Source organism: Cygnus atratus, chromosome Z (genome assembly GCF_013377495.2).
Source record: "Cygnus atratus isolate AKBS03 ecotype Queensland, Australia chromosome Z, CAtr_DNAZoo_HiC_assembly, whole genome shotgun sequence".
Classification (NCBI taxonomy): domain Eukaryota; kingdom Metazoa; phylum Chordata; class Aves; order Anseriformes; family Anatidae; genus Cygnus; species Cygnus atratus.
The window spans coordinates 22,892,516-22,916,465 of NC_066396.1; the positions used below are offsets into that span (position 1 = coordinate 22,892,516).

Below are 23,950 nucleotides of genomic sequence, written 5' to 3' on the forward strand. Positions count from 1 at the left end.
TCCCTCAGAATGGCAGCACATATTCTATTGTATCAGCTTCTCCTTCCAACTCTAAATCTCCTGCAAACCTGCTGAGGGTACACTTCGTCCCACTGTCTAGGTCAGTAATGAAGATATTCAGCAGTATTGGACTCAGTACTGACCCCTGGGGTACACTACTATAAACTCATCTCCAGCTGGATTTTGTGACACTGATCACAAACAACTCTTTGAGCACGGCAGTTTGGCCAGTTTTCAACCCACTCAATTGCCCTTTTATCTGGTCTGTACTTCATTGTTTTTTTTTATGAGGATGTTATGGTATGGAGTGATAAAAGCTTTACTAAAGTTGAGATAAATGCTATCAGCTGCTCTCCCCCTTTTTTTTTTTTTTTTCCACAGAGCCCATCCTTTTACTGTAGAAGGCAATCAGGCTGGTCAGGCATGATTTCCCTTTCACAAATCCATGCTGACTACTCCCGGTCGTCTTCTTTCCCTTACTATGTTTGAAAATGGCGTCCAGGTGGATTTGCTCTGTTTCTTTCCCAGGGATTGAGGTGAGGCTGACTGACCTGTAGGTTTCCAGATACTCCTTACTGCCCATAGAGAATTTAGGGGCGATATTCACTTTTTTCCCCAGTCCTCTTCTAGCTCTCCCAATCACCACAATCTATCAAAGATGAACAATAGCAGCCTTATAATGACATTGGCTCATTGTTCATGGGAACATCCCATCAGGTCTCATGGGCTTGTGCATGTCCAATTTGTCCAATGTTCTCTTACCAGACTCTACCTTGTGTTTGTTTCTTTTTTGTGTTTGACTTTTGTCACAAACTCCTTGTTTATCCCTGCAGGCTTCTTAACAGCTATGCTTGACTTCCTGCACAGTTCTTCAGGAAGGAAAGTTCCTGAGCTTGGAGGGGTGAATCAAAAAAAGATAACTCTCTTGGGCCCTTCTTTCCAGGCCATTTTCCATGGAATTCTTCCAGGCCAGAACATAAGCAAGTAAAAGTCTGCTCTCAAAAAGTCCAGGGTTGTGATCCTGATACTTGCTTTTATCCCTCCTCTCAGGATCCCAAACTCCACAATCTAGTGACCTCCATCGCAGCCAACTCTGTCCTTGATCTTCATGTCTCTGCCCAGTTCTTTGTTGTTGGTATGAGATCCAGTAAAACGTCCCCCTCTTATCAGCTTCATGATCACCTGTGTTAGGAAGTTATAACACTGCTAGTATCTTCTGGATTGTTTGTAACCTGCTGTGTTATCCTTCCAGCAGATTTTGGGGTCATTAAAGTCTCCCATGAGGACCAGGGCCTGCTAACATGAAGCTTCTTCCAGCTGTCTGAAGAAGGCCTCATCTGCTTCTTTCTCTTGACTGGGTGGTCTGTAGGAGACACCCACAGAATTGACAGTGTTGGTCTGCCCACTGATCCTAACCCATAAACGCTCAGCTGGCTCATCTCTCCAGCACAACTCCACATATTCCACCTGCTCTTCCATGTAAAGGGCAATCTTCCCTCCCCATCTTCCTAGCTTGTCCATAACAAAGAGCCTGCAACCTTGCAGACCTTCAGGGCTGTGAGCTGTTCCACCACATTCATGTGATCCCTGTAACATATCAGCCCTGCAGCTGCATGTGGATATCTAATTCGTTGTTTGTTCACTGTGCTCTGTGCATTAGTGTCCAGGTACTTCAGACTGGCATCCGGTTTTGCTGATTTCCCAGGAAAGATAATGAGAGCTTTCACCATAACGCTGTCCTCTTGGCATCTGTACATGCTCCATTAGGATCACTTATGAGTTTCTAGTACAAATGCAAAATAGCGTAGTTCCAGACACTGTACACTTCCAAAGCTTGGTGTTGTGAAAGAAAGTCCCTAGTTATTCATTATATTAGAAAAGCACAGACTGTAAGTGCTGCAGAGGGAACATGCACTGCCCGTTATGTCTGCTCTCCTTAACAGAGTACTATGGACAGCTGCCCACCATGCTTTCAAAGATGGTTGTGTTTATTCTATGGCAGGTAATTATCACAAGCTAATTACAAAATAAGCCTATATTTAGGCTGCACAGCCTTAAGTGCCCCAGGAATAGTTGAATCTGAAGCTAAATTTTACCTTATGTAAATTGCCCAAGACTTAGAATTGTCTCATTTCAGTGAAAGATTTTCTCATTTGCTTCTACTGGCAATTAATGTTCCCCAGTAATTGTTTTTTAAACCTTGTGGAAAGACTGAGAAGTACAGTCTTAGGCAAAAGTAAAATAGTTACTTTTGTTTAAAGACTTTATCGTTTTACATGTGGTTATTGCTGTTTAGAATAGTTCAGTCGGAGGGGACCTTCAGAGATCATGAACTGCCTGACCCCTTCGGGGCTAACCACAACTTACAGCACATTACTGAGGATGTTATCCAAAAGTCTCTGAGCACTGACAGGCACAGGGCATCAGCCACCTCTCTAGGAAGCCTTTTCCAGCGTTTGACCACCTTCATGGGAAAGACATTTTTCATCATGTCCAGTCTGAACCTCCCCTGGTGCAGCTTTGTGCTGTTCCCTTGTGTCCTCTCATCAGTGACCAGGAGCAGAGGCCAGCACCTCCCTCTGCACATCCCCTCCTCAGGAAGTCGCGGAGAGCAGTGAGGCCACCTCTTGGCCTCCTCATCTCCAGACAGGACAACCCCGGTGTCCTCAGCCTTCCAGCCCTGTTATCAACTTTGTTGCCCTTCTCTAGATGCTTTGAAGCAACTTACCATCCTTTTTGTATTGGAAGCCATACCGCACACAGTGCTCAAGGTGAGGCTGCACCAACACTACACATAGCGGGAGAATCGCCTCCTCTGACCAGATGGCTGTGCTGTGTTGTGTTCAATACACCCAAAAATGTAGTTTGCACTCCTGGCTGCCAGGGCACACTGCATGTTAATCCTGCTCTTGACAACCATCTCCAGATCACTTCAGAAGCTAAAAGAACAAGGGCGGGGCAGGATGCACTTTTAGAGATTGTTCTCTATATTCAGGAAAAACTAAGTTGATTGTTAAGACAAATGCTGTAAGTTGTAGCAGAGGTAAGCAAGTAATCCATATTCAGAGATCTGTTCCATAACTCTATAAAACCCTCACTCTTCTGTTTTAAGAAAGTATTGCTTATTTGTCCTTGTGAACACAAGCTGGTTTATCATCTATTATTTGCCTTCACTTTATCTGAAATCTGTTCATACCAGAAGAACTTACGAATTAGAAAGTCCCACCCAGTCTAATTGCCAGAGCAACTTTGAAGGAGAGGTGAAGAAAGGGAATGTGCATATTTTGACTGCTCAGTTGCTGATAAACCAGCTCCCTTTGAAGCATAGTTTGCATCCGTTTTTATGTATTAATAATAGGAATTATGGAGTAATAACTTCCCTCTCCCAGGAAAGGTGTAAGTGCATATTTTTGAGAATTAGGATAATGAGTGTAAAGCTGTTCTCCAGAGCACCTGATCAACTCTGGGTAACTCTGCAATTACAAAGGGTTTTCTGAAACCACATTTAGAGTGCCAGGACCGGAGCTCAGTAAAAAGCCATTGTTTGGGTTGTCAGGAGATTGATGTTGAGATCCACAGCTGGGAGAAGTTTAAGGACTGCTGCACTGTGGGAATGGAATGACTGGGTCTTTGAGAGCTCACCTGACTTCATTGCTCATACACATAAGGTAAAATGAAATAATTTATTTACCGAATCTAAGCACAAAAATCCAGTTACTAAGAAGTATAAAAACAGGTGAGAAAAAATGAAAAGAAGCCTCTACATGTATTAATCCAGCACGTAGATCACAGCTGAGTTTTTCTTTTGTCCTTCAACATCCTGCTGTAGAAGAAGGTATTCAGGCTGTTTTTCTTCTGACTGATGAGCCAGGTCTTGGAAAAATGATTTTGTCCTTCATTTATTTATCCAGAAGAATATTCAGACTGGAAACCCCTCTTCTTTTTGTACTCTATCCTCACAATGTTGTGATCCCCAGGTACAAATCTTTCCCTCCCTTATTATCTATTCCAATAGTAAAAAAAAGGTCAGAAAACTACTGTTCCATCACCTTTAATAATTTACTTACTGTTAGTCAGAATCTTCTTTAAATTGTATATTATATTCAGACTATACATTTAAATTCCAGTGATCTTTTTTTTTTTTGCATGCTTTGTAGTATTGTCTTGTAAAATAATTTACTTCATGCAATTGTTTAAGTAATAACTGTACATAAACTATTACTGACTTTCATTTGAGATCAGGCAATGGTAACTGCTTTAGGCCTAATAATGGCTTGGGGTTGGCTGGCTCTTTGTAGTTTGGCTGATGAACACGATGACAGATAGTCTAAGCATCATTTTTATGACTTAAAGAAAAAAGTCTGTTGAATTCATAAAGAGCCTCAGTGTAGAGTGTTCTTCATTGAGTACATAGAGCAGGGCGGATACAACAGATTTAAACCTTTGACACCAAGGGCTTTTAAGAATTCAGAATTCCCTGAAGACAGGAAAGCAGACAGGAGTTAGTGATCAATTTTCACAATGCTATCACTTGGATCTCACAGCAGTCTCTTCAAAAAGTCTGACCTACTCACCCCATTTTCAAGGTATTATTGAGTGGGGAGGTATAACATTCATTGACAACACTAAGGTATTCAAGCAAAACAAAAGCCAACTACAAAAAATTGCAAAATGATCTCCTGGTATTAAGTAACTATAAACTAGCAGATAAAACTCAGTGCTGAAAAATGCAAAGTTGTATGGGAGAAAACAGCAAACTTCACTGCACGTACAGATGATAAACTAAAATAAGCTACTAGCACTCATAAGGATGAGAGAGCTTAGAGCTGCTGCTGACAGATTTCTGAAAAATATCATCTTAATCTTAGTGCTCAGTGGTGGTAGATGAAAAACAAACTGAAGCTTATGAAAGAGATGGAGAAAAACAAACAAACAGAAAGCAACATGCTAACATGTAAGTGTATTGCTCCTGTGTATTGAACACAGTGCGTATAGTTTGAACTACCCTTCCTACAAGCTCAAAGAAAACCACAATAAAACTAAAAATACGCAGAGAAGAGACTAGTAACAATAATGAGGCATAATGAAAAGCTGCAAAATCAAAGTCAACTGTGTCATTAGTCTCTTCCTATATATGAGTGAGGGAAAAGTGGCAAGAGAAGGTGAACAAGCTTATTCACTATTTCTCTCTGAAGGACAGTGAATGAAATTACACTACATCAAGTACGAACAAGAGCAGAAACAGAATGCTTTTTTTTTTTTTTGAATGAAATATGTAATTATATTCCAGACATCTTGTGGTTTTCAAATGTTTATGTAGGTATAAAATGTGATTACAGAAATAAGTGATGAAACAACAACAACAACAACAACAACAACAAAGCAAGCTATCGTGGGCTATTTAAATACTGATACACCCTTTGGCATCGGAAGTCCTTCAGCATCACATTGCTGGAAGCTGGAAAGATACACTAGGGACTGCGTAGCTCTTACTCCTAAGCATCCAGTCTCTTTGAATGCTTGGGAAAACAAATCAGGAATTTTCAGGTCTTTCTTGAGAGAAGCACTTTCCCAGAAACAGGGGTAGAGAGATGCAAACAAGAGTAATGTAAAGAGCGTTATTAGTCCAAAGTGAAGAAACCAGAAAGACTTTGCCCACTGTTCCCTGAAAATTTCTGAAGGTCAATGTGTCAGCCCTGGCTGTGCTGAAGAGCTTAGGATTTGTATAAGTGTTGTTGTGCTCTTATTTTCCTTAGAAGATAATCAAATTCATTTTAGACATCTAGATTTAAAGTCAGAATCAATGTGACATCTATGACATGCTATGGATTTTTCTTTCTAAGATGAATCACTTCTAAGTCTAAAATATAACATGGTTATTGTGTAAACAAAAATATACAATCTAGCAAATAGTTCATATGCCTGATCAGCAGCCTAAGCATGTGTTTTCACAAAGAAACTGGGCTGACTTCATAGTTCCTTACATCTAAAGGGGGCAGACATTCTTGTCAATCTTCTTTGCTCCTGACCATTTGTTCCCACTTACTTCCTTATGTTGGTTCTGATAGTACTCTTGCATGTTAATAAACTGGTTCAGGTGGCTAAAAAACAACCTTTCCAAAAATTAAAAAAAAAAGAGAAACTAACAAACAACACAACAACAAAACCAACCCACACATAGTTAATTAGTTTTCTACTAATTTAATGAGCTGTGCTAGCTCATCAGCAGATGAAACAAGTGCCCAATATGAAAGAGAAGGTGAAAAAACAGGTTGTGTAACGTGACTGCTCCTTCTGGGAAAAGCAGAGCTCAGATTCTAGCCTCTCATAAAACCACATCCTGTTTCAGCTACCACCTGTGGATACCTCTCTTTTCCACAGCAAACTGCTTTTCATAGGAAGACTTGCAGAGTGGCTTGGTGCCAAGGTTCTCACCTAAGCTCTACTGATACTCAGAAACATTCTTGGGGCTAGGGCTCCTGTTTCCAGTCCCTTGTCAGAGCATCAGCAGTTCAGATTAAAGGTTAGAGAAATTGTTCTGTTATATGAGGACCTGCATTCAATTCCCTCGTATCAGTCTTGGAGCTGAATAACAACACCTCCTGGTAAACTACACACTGTAGCTGAAGGCGTTTAATTTTACAGTAAGCACTAAAAAATCCATTTTGCAGGAAAGTAAGAGTGCAAGGCTGATGTGCAATTGTTTCCTGGCTTTGGCTTGGATAGAGTTAATTGTCTTCATAGAGACTCATATGATGCTGTGTTTTGGATTTGTGATGAAACAGCGTTGTTAATGCTCAAATGTTTCATTTGTTGCAGAGCAGTGACTACACAGAGCCAAGGACATTTCAGCTTCTCATGGTGCCCTGCCAGCCAGGAGGCTGGGGGTGCACCAGGAGCAGGGATGGGACAGGACCAGGACAGCTGGCCAGAACTGGCCAAAGGGATGTCCCATACCGTATGGCATCATGCTCAGCAATAAAAGCTGGGGTAAAGAAGGAGGAAGGGGGAACATTCAGAGTGATGGCACTTTTCTTCCCAAGAAACCATTACATGTGATGAGCCCTGCTGTCTTGGAATGGCTGGACACCTGCCTGCTGATGGGAAGCAGTGAATGGATTCCTTGTTTTGTTGTGCTTGCACGTGTGGCTTTTGCTTTACCTAGTGAACTGTCTTTATCTCAACCCATGAGTTCTCTCACTTTTCCCTTTTGATCCTATCCCCCAGCCCACCAGTAGGACTCTGTGAGTGCCTGTGTGGTGCCTAGCTGTCTACCAGGATTGAACCTCAAAACTCTTTTTGGTGCCCAGTGTGGGGCTCGAAGGATTTGAGATGATGACAAATTTCATTGGAGTGTGCTAGACCGAGTTTATAGATGCTATAGCTGTTTAGTTGCTAACTGGCAGGTTCCTTTACTTACCATGGGGCTAGCTTTCCTTACTGTATAAGGAAATATACTGTTAGAGTCTAGTGCTTGTTAGAGGCTGCTTTTGCTTTTGCTGCTTGCTGTACTTTTAATCATCTTCCTCTGCTGTGCCTGGGGACATTTTGATAACAGCGATGGCCACGAGCCTGGACTGGCAGATGGCCACGGCATCACTGCTGTCCCCGTTCTGCTGTACTGGACAGACTGGGACTTCAGACTGAACTCGAGTCAGGGGGACTGTGACCCATGAAGAAGTCCATGTGGGAGAACGTACAGCCCAAAATGTCTGTGGCCACAGGTAAGTCCACTTCAGAGCAGGTAAACCTCAAAGCATCTGTGTCCATGGACCAGCCCATGCTGCAGCAGGTACACCTTGCAGCATCCATGTCTGTGGACAAGGCCATGCCAGACTACATCGAAGCACCTGTGTCGGTGGATGAGGCCACGGCACAGTAGGTAGACCTTGTAAGGGACTGGGGATAATGTACCAGCTCAGGCTGAAGCAGGGGTGAGGGAAGGAGTTTACTGTAACGCTAAACCCTATGTCCTGGTCTGTGAGGACAAAGGGTACAGATTGTAATGGATATGCTTTTGAACTGTTGTAACCCCATATTTGAGTTGCACGTTACAGGAAGTCCTATAGCAGGAACCCCTTGCTGCTAGCCAGGCCAGGGGCAAGGGGAGGGGTTCATTGCAATGCTTTGCCGCAGCATTTATTAGTAAGACTAATTGTTCCTGGGGCACCCAGTCCACTGAGCTGGAAGACAGGGAACATAACAAAGCCCCTATAATCCAAGGGGAAATGGTTAGTACACCACTTGAACACACAAATCTAGGGGCTCAAATGGGATACACCCATGGGTACTGAAGGAGCCGGCAGAATTGCTCATCGAGACACTTTCAGCAATTTACCAGCAGCCCTGGCTAACTGGGGAGGTCCCAGTTGACCAGAGGTTAGCAAACATGATGCCCATCTACAGGAAGGGCAGGAAGGAGAATCCAGAGAATGACAGGCCTGTCAGTCTGACCTTGGTGCCAGGGAAGGTCATGGAGCAGATCCTCTTGAGTGCCATCACACAGCTTGTACAGGACAACCAAGTGATCAGACCCTGTCAGCGTGGGTTTATGGAAGTCAGGTCCTGCTTGACTGACCTGATCTCCTTCTGCGATAAGGTAATCCACTTAGTGGATGAGGGAAATGCTGTGGGCATTGTTTGCTTGGACTTTATGAAATCATTTGATTCTGTTTCCCACAGCCATCTCCTGCAGAAACTGGCTGCCCATAGGCTGGACAGATGTGCTGTTTGCTGGGTAAAACCGGCTGGCTGGACAGGCCCAAAGGGTCGCTGTGAATGGAGTTAAATCCAGCTGGTGGACAGTCACAGGTGGCATTCACCAGGGCTCAGTTTTTGGGCTGGTCCTTAACATTTTTATCAATCATCTTGATGAGGGGGATCGAGTGCACCCTCAGTAAGTTTGCACATGACACCAAGTTGGGCAGGGGTGTTGATCTGCTTGAGGTTAGGAGGCCCTGCAGGGGGACCTGGATAGGCTAGGGCGTGCATCCAGTTGCATGGCATTCAACAATTAAACACCAGGTGCTGTACTTGGGGCATAACGACCCCATTCAGCAGTATAGGTTTGGGGAAGATGGTTTAGTGGTGGACTTGGTAGCATTAGGTGATGGTTGGACTAGATGAACTTAAGGGTCTTTTTCAACCTCAATGGTTCTAACCTGTCTTTATCACAACCCACAAATTCTCACTTTTGTGTGACTTTCTTCCCCATCCCACTGGGGGAGGAATGAGCAAGCACCTGTGTGGTGACTACCTGCCTACCAGGGTTAAACCTCAACAAATTGACCATCTGTGGATTACATACATACCTGGGAGAAGAAAACAAAACAAAACTCATTTCTAGGCCTCATTCCAGTCAGTAACATGAAATGTTTGTACACTGATTCTCCTTCTGCATTTCTATCTATGTTAATCTATGTTATTTAACTTCTTTACACTAAAGCTTTGTTTTTTATTAACAGGAGAGAGTGACTAGTACATATTTTTAAACTTTGAAAAGTTTGGCTAAAACAGATTCATTGTTTGTTTCTGGCATTTTGATGGCAGCCTGCGTGAACCAAGGTTGCTGGCTGTTTTTTTCTTGCTATTCTTCTGAAATCTAATTATTATTTTTCATATTTTTTCAAGCTAATTTTGTCTTGTGGTAGGGACTGACAAACACCAAATGTAAATAGTATTTTGCTTCGGTTCTCTTTTTTTTTTTATTCTTTTTTTTTTTTTTTTGGGGGGGGGGACACTGAGAACAGTAGATCGGAATTTCATATTTATTCTTAAAGGATTTACCTGAGGATTTACTGATATCCCAGTCAGTTCTGATGTTACAGAATTTTTCTCTCAGTGAGTTCTAGAGTTTGTTTTTCTTGTACCTTCCACTGAGAGATGCAGGACAAAGGCATGAATGTTCAGAGCTGTAATAGTTTCCACATGTCTGCTCACCAACTGAATGGTTATTGGTCACAACACAGGAAAATTTTATGTAAGATTTCTATAGATAAAATAATCCTAAGAGACCTAAAACATAACAAAGGACCTTGAATTCTCCAGCTAACTTCTCTAAGCTGTAAGAATGCCTGAAAATAAGGATTTAACAAGAATCTTGTTATTTTAGAACCAGGATTCCACTCAGAAAAAGCACATGACTGCAGATAGTATTATTTTCAACTAAATGCTACCTGAAACACATACATTTTTAAGGAATTCCAAGCAATTGTCCAAGACTTACTTTATTTACAATTCTGTAACATATCCTTCCTAGAGTACTAGTTTACCTTCAATAGAATTATACAAGTAAATACATGAAGCACTACCCAGACTTACAGACGCGGAGATTCCTGCTGACCTACATGCTCACGGAAGTATCACAAATCTGCAGTCTTTTTTTTTCGGCAGAGATGGCTTCCAGAGTGCTTCAGTCCTTTCTCGGTTTAGGTTTGGGGTACGGAAGGCCCAAGAAGTTAGAACATTCACGTCTGAAGCCTTAGCTTTGTAGTGCCGATACGCAATTATCACCTAGGAAAGACTGCAGTTAGATCCTAAAATACTGAGCAATCAGACCCATGTTCTCCAGGCAATTTAACGTTTAAAGGGAACTTAAAACCCAATTCTAGGCAAAATCGATGTCTTTGGGACCAATTCCCGGTCGAGTTATAACAAAAACGTTAGCAACCGATTCCATCACAGCCCTTCCTGCCTAAAGGCAGCGAGGCCACGCGTTTTCACAGGTATATATGTTCCCCAGGGTAATTAACCCGCCTCTCCCTGAAAAGCCTCGGTAGCAGCCGACCTCTCGGCCACCGGCAGCGCACTTCGGCGGGAAATACTTTCCACTTTCCCCTCATTTTCCACCCCCGCCCCCCGCGGGACCAGCCGGGGCGGCGCTGCCGTTAACGCCTAACGGCCGCCCCCGCCCCTAACGGCCGGCCCCGGCAGCCATTGCCAGGGGGCTCCCGGCGGCGGCGGCGGAGGCACCGCCTCCAGGGAGCAGTCGAGTCGGGGAGCTAGAGCGTCCGCACGCCGGGACGCTCCGCCCGCCCGGCGCCGCGCGCTGCTCTGTGCGTTGGGCAGGCCCGCCCCCGGCTCCGGCGTGTGGCGGTGCGGCGCGGTGCGGCGCGGTGCGGTGCGGGCTGCGCCATGATGAACAGCGGCGGCATCGGGGTGCCGCTCGGCTTCCCCCTGGGCCCCACGTCCGTCATCCAGGTCACCAACCTCTCCTCGGCGGTAACCAGCGAGCAGATGCGGACGCTCTTCGGCTTCCTGGGAGATATCGAGGAGCTGCGCCTCTTACCCCCCGGAGTAAGCGGCGGCGGCGGGGACCCGGGGGAGTTGGGGTGGGGGGGGGGTGGGGAGGCCCCCCGCGCCATCTTGAGTGCGGGCACCGGAGCGTGCCGCAGCGGGCGCGGGGTCACGTGGTGCCGGCCCTTTGTACGGCGGCGGAGGCGAGCTTCGCCCGCACTTAAGATGGCGGCCCCGGCCCCCGGAGGGGCAGCGGCGGCGCTTCGTGGCCGCTCCTCGCCAGCCCCGCGCCTCAGGGGCCGGGGGGAGCCTGTCCTGGGTGCCCGTCTCTCGCCTCCCGTTGTTGAAAATCCCTTCCTCTGCCCGCCTCGCGAGTCCCTGGCTGGCGGGGCCGGCGCCTTGTTGTCTGAACGTGAGGCGGCGGGGCTGCTCGGAGACGGGCGGCAGCTGCCTTGTTCTCCGGAGGCTCTCCGCAGGGCGCCCGCGGCGGGTAAAAGTTAGCAGCGGGCACGAAACCTGCCCTCAAATCGCGGCTGCCGTCGTTTGGCAGCTGCGTGCGATGGATCTCGGTACTATTTTGCTGACCCCAGTGTTTCACCCAAGCAGATCGCGGCCAACAGAGCAGGGGAGGAAAAACAATAATCTTACTAATACATCTAATAATTTTTGTAAACACATCTGTGATACCAGTGTGTGAATGACAGATGTGCTCTTTTGAACAATATATCCTTTCTTTTCCCCTTACAAAAATAAAATAGGGGTAGCAGAAAGGGCGGGGGGGGGGGGGGGGGAGAGTCATTTCGCATCCAGATATTTTGATCTTTATAATAATGAGAGGTTCAGAGAGATAAAAGGCCTTTTAAAACTTAATAGCAAAAACAGTTGGTGTTTGTCCACTTTTATCTTTTACTAGATACTTGCCTAGGTTTGAAAGAGGACCATTCAGAGAAATTAAATATGACTTAACATTTATATAGAATTTATGTAATCATTCCTGCAAAGATGAGCGTTAAACAATTCTAAACACTCTTTAGTAGATTTCTGGTGATTTTCATAGAGTTTCTAGGTTCTTTCTTTGGACTGTTCCTACAGATGCTTTGTAATACACTCTTCTCTTGACAAAATGTATTTTTTGTTATAGCTGTTGCTTTTATTTTTTTTTACCAACCAATATAGTAAATTTTAAGGCAAATAAATATTTTCTTGTTTTTTGCAATTAATCTTTGTGTCTTTGTATAAAATGTTGCTCATGCGTATATATATGTACGTGTATATATATGCATATACAGTATGTATATACATACGTGTATATATATACGCATGAGCAACATTTTATATATATGGGTACACATATATGTGGGAAAAAAAAAAATATATATATATATATATACACATGAAATACTAAAAACCAATACTGTAGTAGGGTTTGACTTGGAAATGTCAGGGTTACAATGCTTTAAACACCAGTTCTAAATAATTAATTCTGTTTTCCCAAGATAGGGTTACAGAATTGTGATTACTTATTTCAATGTTGAACTTATTTACAGTTTTTAAGCATAACTTTTAGAAATACACATTTCCTTGTCAAATACTTCAGAACATTTGATCTGACTAATATCACAATGCTGGAAAACAATTAAGGGTTTCTCTTTCTTCCTGTGAAATGGAAAAGATGTGCTGCTTATTGACTCTCTAAAAATGTCTTTTAATAATATTAGGATAAATTCAGAAAACTGTGTTTCATTGTCAAATTTACGGAAAGCAAAGGAATCCCAAGCAAAAACATGCCATAATTTTAGCAAACTGCAGAAATACTTTGTTTTGCTACTGCTTTTTCCTTTAAGGCCTAGATTTTTAAAAATCATTTCTTTCTAGTCATTAAGGGAGGTTTGCCTTTTACATTATAGTTGACATCGGACAAAAATTCATGCCATACCCAACATAACTTTAAAACATTTCTGTAAGAAACCCAAACTTTTGATGTATTTTGGAGCATGAGTTTTGTGACCTTCATGAAACAGTGGGAAGCTAACTTTTCAGTCAGGTTTTCATCTGAAAAATGTGATTTAGTAAGTTGAATTTAGTGAACTACAGGACTCATGGATATTGGCTACTCAATGACAAATATTAATATGCAATTTTTGATTTATTTTACAGTGAGGAGTAAAAGTACAGGGGCATGGAATCTTTCAGTAATTCCAGAATATTTAGGTTATGTAAATAGTATAAATAGAGACTAAACAGTAGTAAAAACTTTGATTATAAATAGTTAAGCAAAAGCTCTCACTGAGATTGGGACTTCATTTACCAGCCCTTGTACAGAAGCAGGTAGTTATAAAACAGTTCTTGTTTAAAGATAATAATATATGATATGATAGTAAAAGAGTAATATCCTTTTTTTATAGACAAAGCAGCAGTGAAAGAAAATTACATATTGCGTTGCATAGAACTGAAACCTGTTTTTTTTTCTAATTCTGTATTGCAGATACTCAGTGTACATACAAAACATTTTTTTCTCGTCTATCAAGCATGAGTTTGCAGAACAGAGATGAACATTTCTCTTCATACAGAACATTTCTGTATTCATCACAGAATGGTTTGGGTTGGAAGATCACCCCGTTCCAACCCCCTGCCATGGGCAGGGACACCTCCCACCAGACCAGGCTGCCCAAAGCCCCATCCAGCCTGGCCTTGAGCACCTCCAGGGATGGGGCATCCACAGCTTCTCTGGGCATCCTGTGCCAGTGCCTCACCACCATCTGAGTGAAGAATTTCTTCCTTATATCTGATCTAACTCTCCCCTCTTGTAGTTTAAAGCCATTACCCCTTGCCCTATCACTGTACTCCGTAACCAGGAGTCCCTCCCCAGCTTTTCTGCAGGCCCCCTTTAGGTACTGGAAGGCTGCTGTAAGGTCTCCCCAGAGCTTTCTCTTCTCCAGGCTGAACAACCCCAACTCCCTCAGCCTGTCTTCACAGGAGAATTGCTCCAGTCATTCTTGTGGCCCTCCTCAGGACCCATTACAACAGCTCCATGTCCTTCTTGTGCTGGAGGCCCCAGAGCTGAATGCAGCATCCAGGTAGTGTCTCAGGAGAGCAGAGCAGAGGGGCAAAACCACCTCCCTCACCTTGCTGGCCACGCTGCTTTTGATGCAGCCCAGCACATGGCTGCCTTTCTGGGCTGCAAGCACACGTTGTTGGCTCATGGTGAGCTCTCAAATCCTCAGGTCCTTCTCCTCAGTGCTGTTCTCAATCCATTCTCTACCCAGCTTGTATTGGTGCTTGGGATTGCCCCGGTCCAGGTGCAGGGCCTTGCACTTGGCCCTGTTGAACCCCATGAGGTTCACACAGGCCCACCTCTCAGGCCTGCCCAGGTCCCGCTGGATGGCATCCCTTCCCTCCAGTGTGTCGACCACACCACACAGCTTGGTGTCATCTGCAACCTTGCCAAGGCTGCACTCGGTCCCACTGTCCGTTTCACCCACAAAGATGTTAAACAGCGCCCATCCCAATACTGACCCTTGAGGAACACCAGATGTCACTGATCTCAACCTGGACATTGAGTCATTGACTGCAGCTCTTTCAGTGCCACCATCCACCTTCAGGTTCCTTAGAAGATCTTGAGCCATCTCCCGTTTAAAAAAAAAAAAAAAGGCATTTGAGTTAAGAGATTCACTGTAATTTTTTAAATCCCATCCATCGCCTTTGCTGGGTGTGTTTATTTATAATGGATATGAACTACATATGATTGTAACAGTTAAGAGAATATAAAAGGGAATGTATTTGCTTTATAAAGTGTGTGTACGTATGTCATATATGTGCCATACACATGCACAAACTTCATAAAGCATATATACTCCCTTTTTTCTAATCACGTATTATGGTCTTTCTGAGTTAAAATATAAGTCATTCTTCACCTCTTTGATGTCAGTCATGTTTGTCAGCTTTCTATTTTTCCCTTAATCTGCTGAAATCTGAAACAAAATTGTATAAAATATTCACATTTTTCATTAACAAAGCTGCTTTTTATAACAAAAATATAGTGGTTTCATTCTGGTATTTTTATATTAATTTGATCAAGGGCATGTAGCATATTGGAGCATGGCTCTTGACAGTCTTTTTTAGATATTTTCCCCTTCTTTGAAGTTGCAGCATTACATGTTAATTTTGACTTTTTTTTTTCCCTAATCCTCTGATATTTTGCTGTCAGAGTAATTCAAGAAGTGTGTAGAAGTGGTGAATTTGACTAGGTGATCACTTCTACTCTACAGGAAATTCCTTATGTAGCCCTGTTCCACTGTAATTCACTGCGCACCACCCTACTGCTGAGTTGAATGAAAAGGAAGGTACATAACTTAGTAGGGAGCAAGGATGGTATATCTGGTACCTATACATTTTGCATTTCAATGATTGTAGAGCAAAGTATAAGGCTATGCTATGTTTTTTTGACCTCTTATTATTAGAAGTATTCCTTTTTAGTGTTTTTCTACATTTCTCCTGTCACTTACAGTTAGCGTCCCTTGCTTTTCTAGGGTGCAACAGAGAATTTCTTTAAGAAACTGAAAGGAAGTCTCCAGTGCTGAATACAATCATTGACAGATTATATTAAATAGCATCTTAGTGTTAGAGTAATTGATTTAAAGTTCTTGTAACCATACAGATTGTGGAGGGGAAGAGGGAGAAACCACTTTGCTTTTTTAAAGAATTGAATAAAATTGAAGTTCTTCAAGATGACTCTTCAGTATTTGCAGTGAGCTTCCTGATACTAGTGACTTTTCCCAGTCAGTGTCCTAAGACTGTTTTTTAAAATAATGGGTTCTGTTTGGGTCTGTTATTTTGTATCCCAAAAGAGGACTTTCCCTAGGATTGTAGAGTTAAATCATGTTACGCTGTTTGGTACTTTGTCACTTCGTGTTTCATTTTCGTTGATAAAAGCCCTTCAGTTCTCCAGTCACTGCTGATCAGACAGCCCTTTAAGAAGGAAGGGTTTCGTATCTGTCATGTATCTGAAAGGCCGGTACTCAGTGGGCAAGTTTCTATCCTGTATTTCAGAGGATTTCACGCTTTATTCAGGTAGCAGTAAGATGCTACTTGATTATTACTCTTATTTTCCGAAGAGGCATATGTGAACTATGAGTAGTTTACCTTCGCATTCAGTGTTGAGGGCGCTTGAGACTCTTGGCATTGAACAAGGTGTTTCCATATGGTCATCACCCTAATTTTAGCTACTGGTCAATGAAGCTTCCTTGGCACTAAAAGCAGTATTTTTTTTTTTATTTTTTGTTTTACTGAAAAGCTATTAACATGAGTCATCTTTCAGTGGGTTGTTACTGGTAGTCCTCGTTTGTGTTTACCTATTTTCTTACAAGTAACTTTCAAATTTTACATGATTATAGAAGTGCATGCTGTTCTGGTCTCTGGAAGGCTTTCCACTGAAACTTCAGTCTTAAAAAAATGGTGGATCTTGAATAGCATCAGTAGACAAATATAAGCTACACGGAAGTGGGAAAAGATGTATTTTTTCACCCACTTATTTCACTCATCATTTGTTTTTTTGATTATCAGATCTTAGAGAGACTAGCAGAGTTTATCTGTCTGCTGTACTCGTTTAATGTTCTTAGTCACTGGTGCCAAGAAATGTTGACTTAATGAGATTTTTAACAATTTCCTTGTAAGACTTGTCTCTTAAAGAGTGATGCTGTTAGATTTCAGTGCCTAAAACCCCCTTTTATTCCACTTCATTCCCAAGCCTTTTGGTAATCTCTTTGTCCCTCCCCTTTCTCATAAACAAAGCAATAGCCTTGAGAAGAAGGAAATTCAGAGACCCTTTGAGATTTTTCTTTTTAACCAGCTTTTTATAAAAAATGCACGGAAGTGAAAGTAAGGGATGATTATAAAATCCTTTCTGGAAACACACTTTTTTTTTCTTTTTAATCTACTGGTATGGATATTATTTTCTCTTCTGCTTTTATCTTGAGGAAAATAGGATGGGTGAATTGCAGGTTACTGATTTTTACCAAATGAGATCTGGGTTTTTTCCTGAATCTAAAGACTTCATCATTGTAAAGAAAAATTGTGGTGCATTTGAAAGTGGTGTGGAAAATTAGACGGTGAAGAAGACTGAAAGAATGGAAAATGGTATAATGACAGCCCGTGTAAGAGAATTAGTTCATGTAGTAAGAGTTGTTGGTTACTACTTCAGGGCCTCTGTGGATTTGCCACCTCTGTGTAGAAGGAGAGTGTCTTCAGTAGAAGTGCTCCATCAGCTTTGGTGGTACTTTGTCACAAAAGTCTGAGGAGAAGCTACTGAGGTTTTGAATTACCTGTGCATGGTCCTGATTTGGCTACAGATCTGAATTCCTATGTTGAGAATGGAGAACTGCTATCATTGTTTTGCACATCAGTTTACCATTTGCAAAACTTGAGGTACTTACTGAGTTTCCTCAAGTGGGAATACACAGAGGCAATGGTGGACATAGAAGGGAGGCATCCTGCAAGTGTGTGTGTGTGTGAAAAGTCCCTGAGAAACCACACTTGTGTTAAGTGATGCCAGTGTTCAAATATACAGAAGAGTGAGAGGGAATGCTCTGTTCACTGCTTTGTAGAGTACTGCCTGAAATTTTTGTCTGTTTGCTGCACGGCGGTGGTTTCTGTTGTTGTTGTGTGTTTTTTAAACATCCTAAAGTTATTTATGTTTAAATTTACAAAATGTGCTGTTCAGTGAAGTATTAATTTGGTATCTTTCTTTTGGCTGTTTAAATAGACTTAATTGAGAACAGGAAGTGTGGCTTATCTTTCATAGCTCTAAACAACAGTTTCAGTTTGCAGTACAGGTACAGTTGAAATCTGACGCTATTTTGCAGGGTGTGACAGTTTTTTTTTTTTTGCCTTGGCTATTTACTCTAGTATACAGACTGCTCCTACAGTTTAGGATTGTATTTCAACGTTCTAGGAGATCAGTTATGTCTGAGGTTCTTAGTTCCAGTCATGCTTTTATGTTACACTCATCACCCAGTTGAAGTCTGTTTCAGAAGCTTTCAAAATTCCATTTGTAGTGCTAAGCCTTCAAATGTGGCTGTAAGATGATTTTCAAGCAGTTAAGTATTGAGAGTCTTTATTGATAAACAATTGGATTTTTGCAGACTGAGTTGTTTGAGAGCAGGAAGATGCAACTGTCTGCGTGAGGCATTGGAAGCCCTGCTATAGCGCTGCTTGCTTCTGGGTGACCTGGAGTGTCCCTTTCTTAGACTTCACTGTGTCCTGCAGTGACTGCAGCGTAGATAAGACCTTTGAGATGAAGCATGCAGAGCCTTATTTGAATATGATCTGTGCACAATTACTCCAGAACATCTTATTTCAATAGGTTATTTATTTATGTTATTTTCTCCTCCACCGCCACCACCTTGAGAAAATCTGGAACCTTAGATAGATGTTCTGCAGCCTTTTATTTGATTCTTTTTTTTTTTTTTACGGTAGTTTTCTGAAAGGGTCATTTATATATAATGGTTTTGTTTGCTTGTTAATCTATTGGGAAATGGATGTTCCTGTCTCACTAGAAAGGAAAACTAAGTGGCAGAAATGTTCAAATGTCATTCAGATCTATATTTCATTTTTGAGTTTTCTTGTGTTTTCATAACAATTGTCCTATATATAGTAACCCTAAATGTAAGGTGTAGGACTTGCTTTTTGCATCATTGCATTGTAAGGCTGTAAAGAATACTATGACTCTGCCTGAGTTCTGCCTCCAAAAATATTAGCAGAACAAAAGGAATTAAAACAGAATAAGACGCTTCCCAGCTCTGTTCTTAAGAAGTCTACTGGGGAGGTTTAGGAGGTCCACTTCTCATAAAAGGAGAGGATTCAGTCACTGTAAAATTAAAAACTTACAGAATTTTAGGTCTCCATTGTTTCTCTGGACATAGATGCTGCGTTGATATGTTTTGTGCAGAGGTGGTCTCCTTACAAGAGAATTTTTCCTTAACCGTCAGAAGAGAGTTTATACCAAGACTTCATTTTAGAGTCTTTTTTAAGCAGTGTTCTGATGTTAATATTTTAACATACTTTCCAAATACCTTTTGAGACTGAAATCCAGAAAATAGAGGGGAAAAATATTATAAAAAATACAATTTACTTAGCTGGCTCTGTAGACATTTAAGTTTTTAAGGCTTATGTACAGGGGCTGGAGTTGTCTTGTTCACAGAATTACATTCTTCAGTTAGCAATGATATTTAAAAAAAAAAAGAGGCAAAAGCCAAGAGATGTTAGAAGTTTTGAACAGTCTGGACCACAGAATCTTCACTGGAGACTTTAGCCATTTGGGCTGTAACATTAGCATGTGTATTAAATAAATAAATAAATAAACCAAACGAACCAGCAAACAAACAAAACCAACCCCACCCCCAAGTAAAACCCTAAAGCCACACAGAAAAGATCACACCCCTCACCCCAAGAAAAACACACAAAAAAGCAAACTACAACAAACATCTTCACAGTGAGCAATGTCTACCTGAGAAAGTCAAAGCTCCCTGACAGCTCTGATGTTGGAAAACGTTCTGAACCAAGACCTTACAGGTGGTTCAGAGGTCTTCCTATAATTTTATTTCCTTCCTAAATACAAAAACTTAAAACTGTGAAAACATTGGCCACCACAGACAAAATGAATGGGGTAAAGAAGTGTAGTCATCTTGCAGTGTTTTTCTCAATTGTAAAATCTTGACTTCCATACGTGTTTTATTTCTCTGCCACTACCTAAAAAATACATTTTGAAAAACAAATGTTTTTGGTTTTGATCATGATTACAATCCTTACATATGGTGCTTTCTGACATGTCTGTTGGTATACTGTTTAATGGATAAACACATTACCCAACATGTGTATTTGTACTTTTCTTATTCTGACTTAGTGCAATGACTGAATTCCTCCTACCTCCTCTAGTATTATCCTGTTCTATATTATGCCAGACTAAGGTGAGGGATAAAAACAATTTCTGTTCCATTAGCGAACCCAGACCAAACATTTGAAAGAATTCCCAAGATTTTTTTAATATTAAGAATTAATAAAATTTCCTCAGTGAAGATCTAAGAAAGTTTATCAGTTATTATGGGCTGATATTTGAAGGACACATTGAAAAATGACTGGACTTACTTATTGGATTTCCTAAAAAAGGACTATACAGAGGGAAAAAAAATAAGATTTATTGTAAATTATTTACTAGATGAATGTAGTTTGATTTGTGGTAGTTACCATAGTGAAGTTGTCCTGGTTTCAGAATGTTGTATAGCAAGATTTGTAAAGAAAATAAGACTTGTAGATTTGGGGTTTTAGCTTTTGTAAGTTTTCATTAAAAAGGAGGAGGTGATATGCTTTTTTTAGTGACATAGGACAGAAATTAGTAAATTTCTATAGTTTTGACTTTTGGGTAACTTTTCCAGGAAGTCTGTTTTTTTTTAATTAAGAAATAATGGTTAAAAATGCATGCATACCTTTATTCAGTATAACTGATTGTTTTTTCCTTTTTATCTTGCAGCAACGCACCTCTTGCTTTTTCCTCCAAAGTATGTTATATTAAGTTTCGTGAAGCATCGAGTGTTGGTGTGGCCCAGCATCTAACTAACACGGTTTTTATTGACAGAGCTTTGATAGTTGTGCCCTGTGCAGAAGGTTGGTATTTTAAACATTTTTCTGTAATGTTGGTCTTTGTCCTGTCTGCTAATTGTTTTAAGCTTTTCATGTAAGGAGATGGTGCTCTATTGTTATTTTATTTTATTGCTTTTTGGAAAAAAAAAAAGACTTGAAATAACAGTGAGAATAGAATTAAGGAACATAGCTATAGAGATTTAATTTAAATTCATCATTAGAAAAAATAATTTGATTTAAATTAGGCTAATTCAGTTTTCCATTGTTAGATATTTTTTGGGGTAAATTTTTCCCCTTCAGTATGATCTTTGTCTTTGCAAGCTTATACCTACACAAAGCTCTCACTGAAGTCAATGGAGCACTGAAAATATTAGGTAATTGCCTTGCACAGTTAACACTGCAGTTTGGATCTTAATGTGTGACTTCTCTTGGGGGGGGCGGGGGGAAGGGATTGTTTTTTTCTTTTGATAATGCTCATTACTTCTGTTTTTTTGTACTGAATCTCCATTTGTCTTGTCAACATGCAATGTATGCATTTAGCCATTATAGATTTATCTAATTTAAAATATTTTGTATGTATGGTGATAACTACCATTTGAATATAAACTATAAATAGTTTACCTCCTTGTGCAATAACAAGATTTCAGTTTTCCCTTCTTACTGTCGAACGTATTATTTCATTTACATTAAAAATGCTTTCTTACATACTGGTACGCCTTTTTGATCTTAGATATCTCTTGAAAAATGCAATTAACTGCACAGAACGCTTCCAGAGTAAAGTGTTTTTACAACTGTTAGTAAAGAAAAGATGTTTCTTTTAAGTAGCTCTGAGCCCATAATTTACAGATGTGTTGAATACAAGGGAATTCTTACTTTTAATATTCCAAATCTGAATACAGTTTTATGAAACATGGCCCTACTGTTGCTGAATTGTGCATAGGCAGATAACGGGATTTAGGCAGAGCCCCATTGACTTCACTGGGATCGTTGTGGAATTGAGCACCTGCCCATTTGAATCTGGAGTTTTTGCCTCCCTGGAGTGGAAACATTCCAGCTGGTGGACTGAAGCTAACTTCACTTTGAGCATCGTAGCTGTTTTGCCGTGAAAAACAGTGTATTGAATGATGGAACCATATGCTGCAGCAAGTCCAGAAACACCTGCAGTTAATGTGACTTACTGCAAGAGTCAGGTTTTGGTTTAAAAGTGCTGCTGACTTCCTGGAGTTTGTTAACAATGATCCCAGGGTACCATTTTTTTGGCTTGCTTGCCATATTGTGATCTGGATAGTATGAGATTAGTGCTGTTGTAATAATGGTCTGGGATATTCTAGCAAACTTTGGCAAGTCTCCAAAATTTCATGGACTCTAAAACTACTTTAACTGAAGGTTATATTGACCTACAATATACTGCCTGTTCTCATAGCCTTGTTATATTTTTGTCTTTGTGAAGCCTAGATTTTTAGTAACTCTTACAACAAAAGAGCATTTTTTGATTTATTCTTTGAACTTATTCGTAAACCATGAAGAGGATATTGCTGTATCAACTTGAAGGTCTGGGTAGGCAAAATATATCCGATGAGAGCCCTGACAACTGAAAAGTTGCCCCTAAATAATTGACTATAAATTATTCAGGATCTTAGTTTTATGTTTCATCCAAACGACCTTAACACTGGTTCAGTACTGCCAGAGAGGGAAGATTGCCGCCTAATGAATGAACAACACTTCCTGGTGTTTTTCTTGTGATGAGATCACTGCCTGACGTGGTATGGCAACAGGCAGGTAAAGCTACATTTTCCTGTGTCTCTTTGACAGTAGACAGTGAGTGGAAGGAGAATAAAATCGAAGTTCTGAGAAACCTTGTCCCCACCCCATTTGCAGATGACTTATTAGACATTTCTAAGAAAATGCATTACAGATGAATTGTCACTGTTCTAAGTCATTCTGAATCCCCCAGTTTCATGCATAATTAGCTGAACAAGTGATTGGGTTGTGAGGACATTTTTTTTTTCTTAATGTCAGAATACTGTTTCCGTGTAATTTTCTAACAGAATCACACATTTTAGTTTGTAAAGATGTGGATTCATATAAGTTTAACTTCCTAAGGAGTATATTGTGTGGAATAAGCATGGCTTTGGAGATCACAGTACAACATTTTGAATCACCTATGTATCATATAATGCATTGTTAATGGAGTCAGTTGAGTGTATCACAAGCTTTAAAAGTAGCAATGGCTATACTTTACTGGAAGATTAAATTATATTGGTGGCCAGTGGTGCCAGTAATGAAATGTTTCATGCGTCGAATTGAACATAGAGGAGAGGTAAAATGCAACTTTGAAAACTTGGTTTTAAAAACCATAATAAAATCTGAAATTTAGAGTGCATTTAAACAGTGGTAAATCAAGGAAGTATGAGGTGGGGATCACTATGCAATTAAAACAATGTTAATTTTGTGTCATTTAATAAACAATTTAACAGAAAATGTAATTGTAAATGAAGTAATATTATCAAGCTGTTAAAATGTGATTTTCTTTTGTGTGTATGGGTAGGTTTTTCTTTTAAATGTTATGCTTTGAGAACACAAAGGTTGAAAGATAACAAAGATGCCACCCTAATCATTCTAAATTTTATGTCCACATTATCTGGTAGATGGATTTTGACTATTAATTTGGTTTTGTATGTTTTCTCTGTGTGATATTTGTGCATTATTAGATGACTAGACTGGCCAAGGCAGACCTGTTACACTTGCCTGAGTTAGGCATTGTTTGCCATGCCACTAAACCTGCCGTCAAGTGAAACCTTCATGGGGGAAATGAGATCGAAGTCTGGCCTGCTGAAGATGGACGCCCTGTCTCTGTTTTTATTTTATTTTGCTTTCTTTCCTTTGTTTTTTTTTCTTTATTATTTTTTAATTTATTTTTATTTTATTTTGTCCCTTTTTGTTTTGTTTTGTTAAATCTCTTTCCCTTGTACTTGTGAACTGGTACTTCAGTTCTGTAAAAATGGTGTTTTGTAAAGGGTTCGCAGTGCTTCATTTTGAAGTTGACCTGAAGCTGCTTATGAATGGTGGATGGTATACACAG

The 23,950-nt window shown here is 40.7% G+C and overlaps 1 protein-coding gene across 1 annotated transcript in view; it reads left to right on the forward strand.

The window, feature by feature from the left end:
* Positions 1 to 11,264: 11,264 nt before the first annotated feature.
* Positions 11,265 to 23,950, forward strand: part of SREK1 (splicing regulatory glutamic acid and lysine rich protein 1) — a 38,078-nt gene continuing 25,392 nt past the window's right edge. The window contains 2 exon segments of the mRNA XM_035553483.2: positions 11,265 to 11,295; positions 20,759 to 20,892. The gene's annotated coding sequence lies outside the window, so the exon portion shown is untranslated.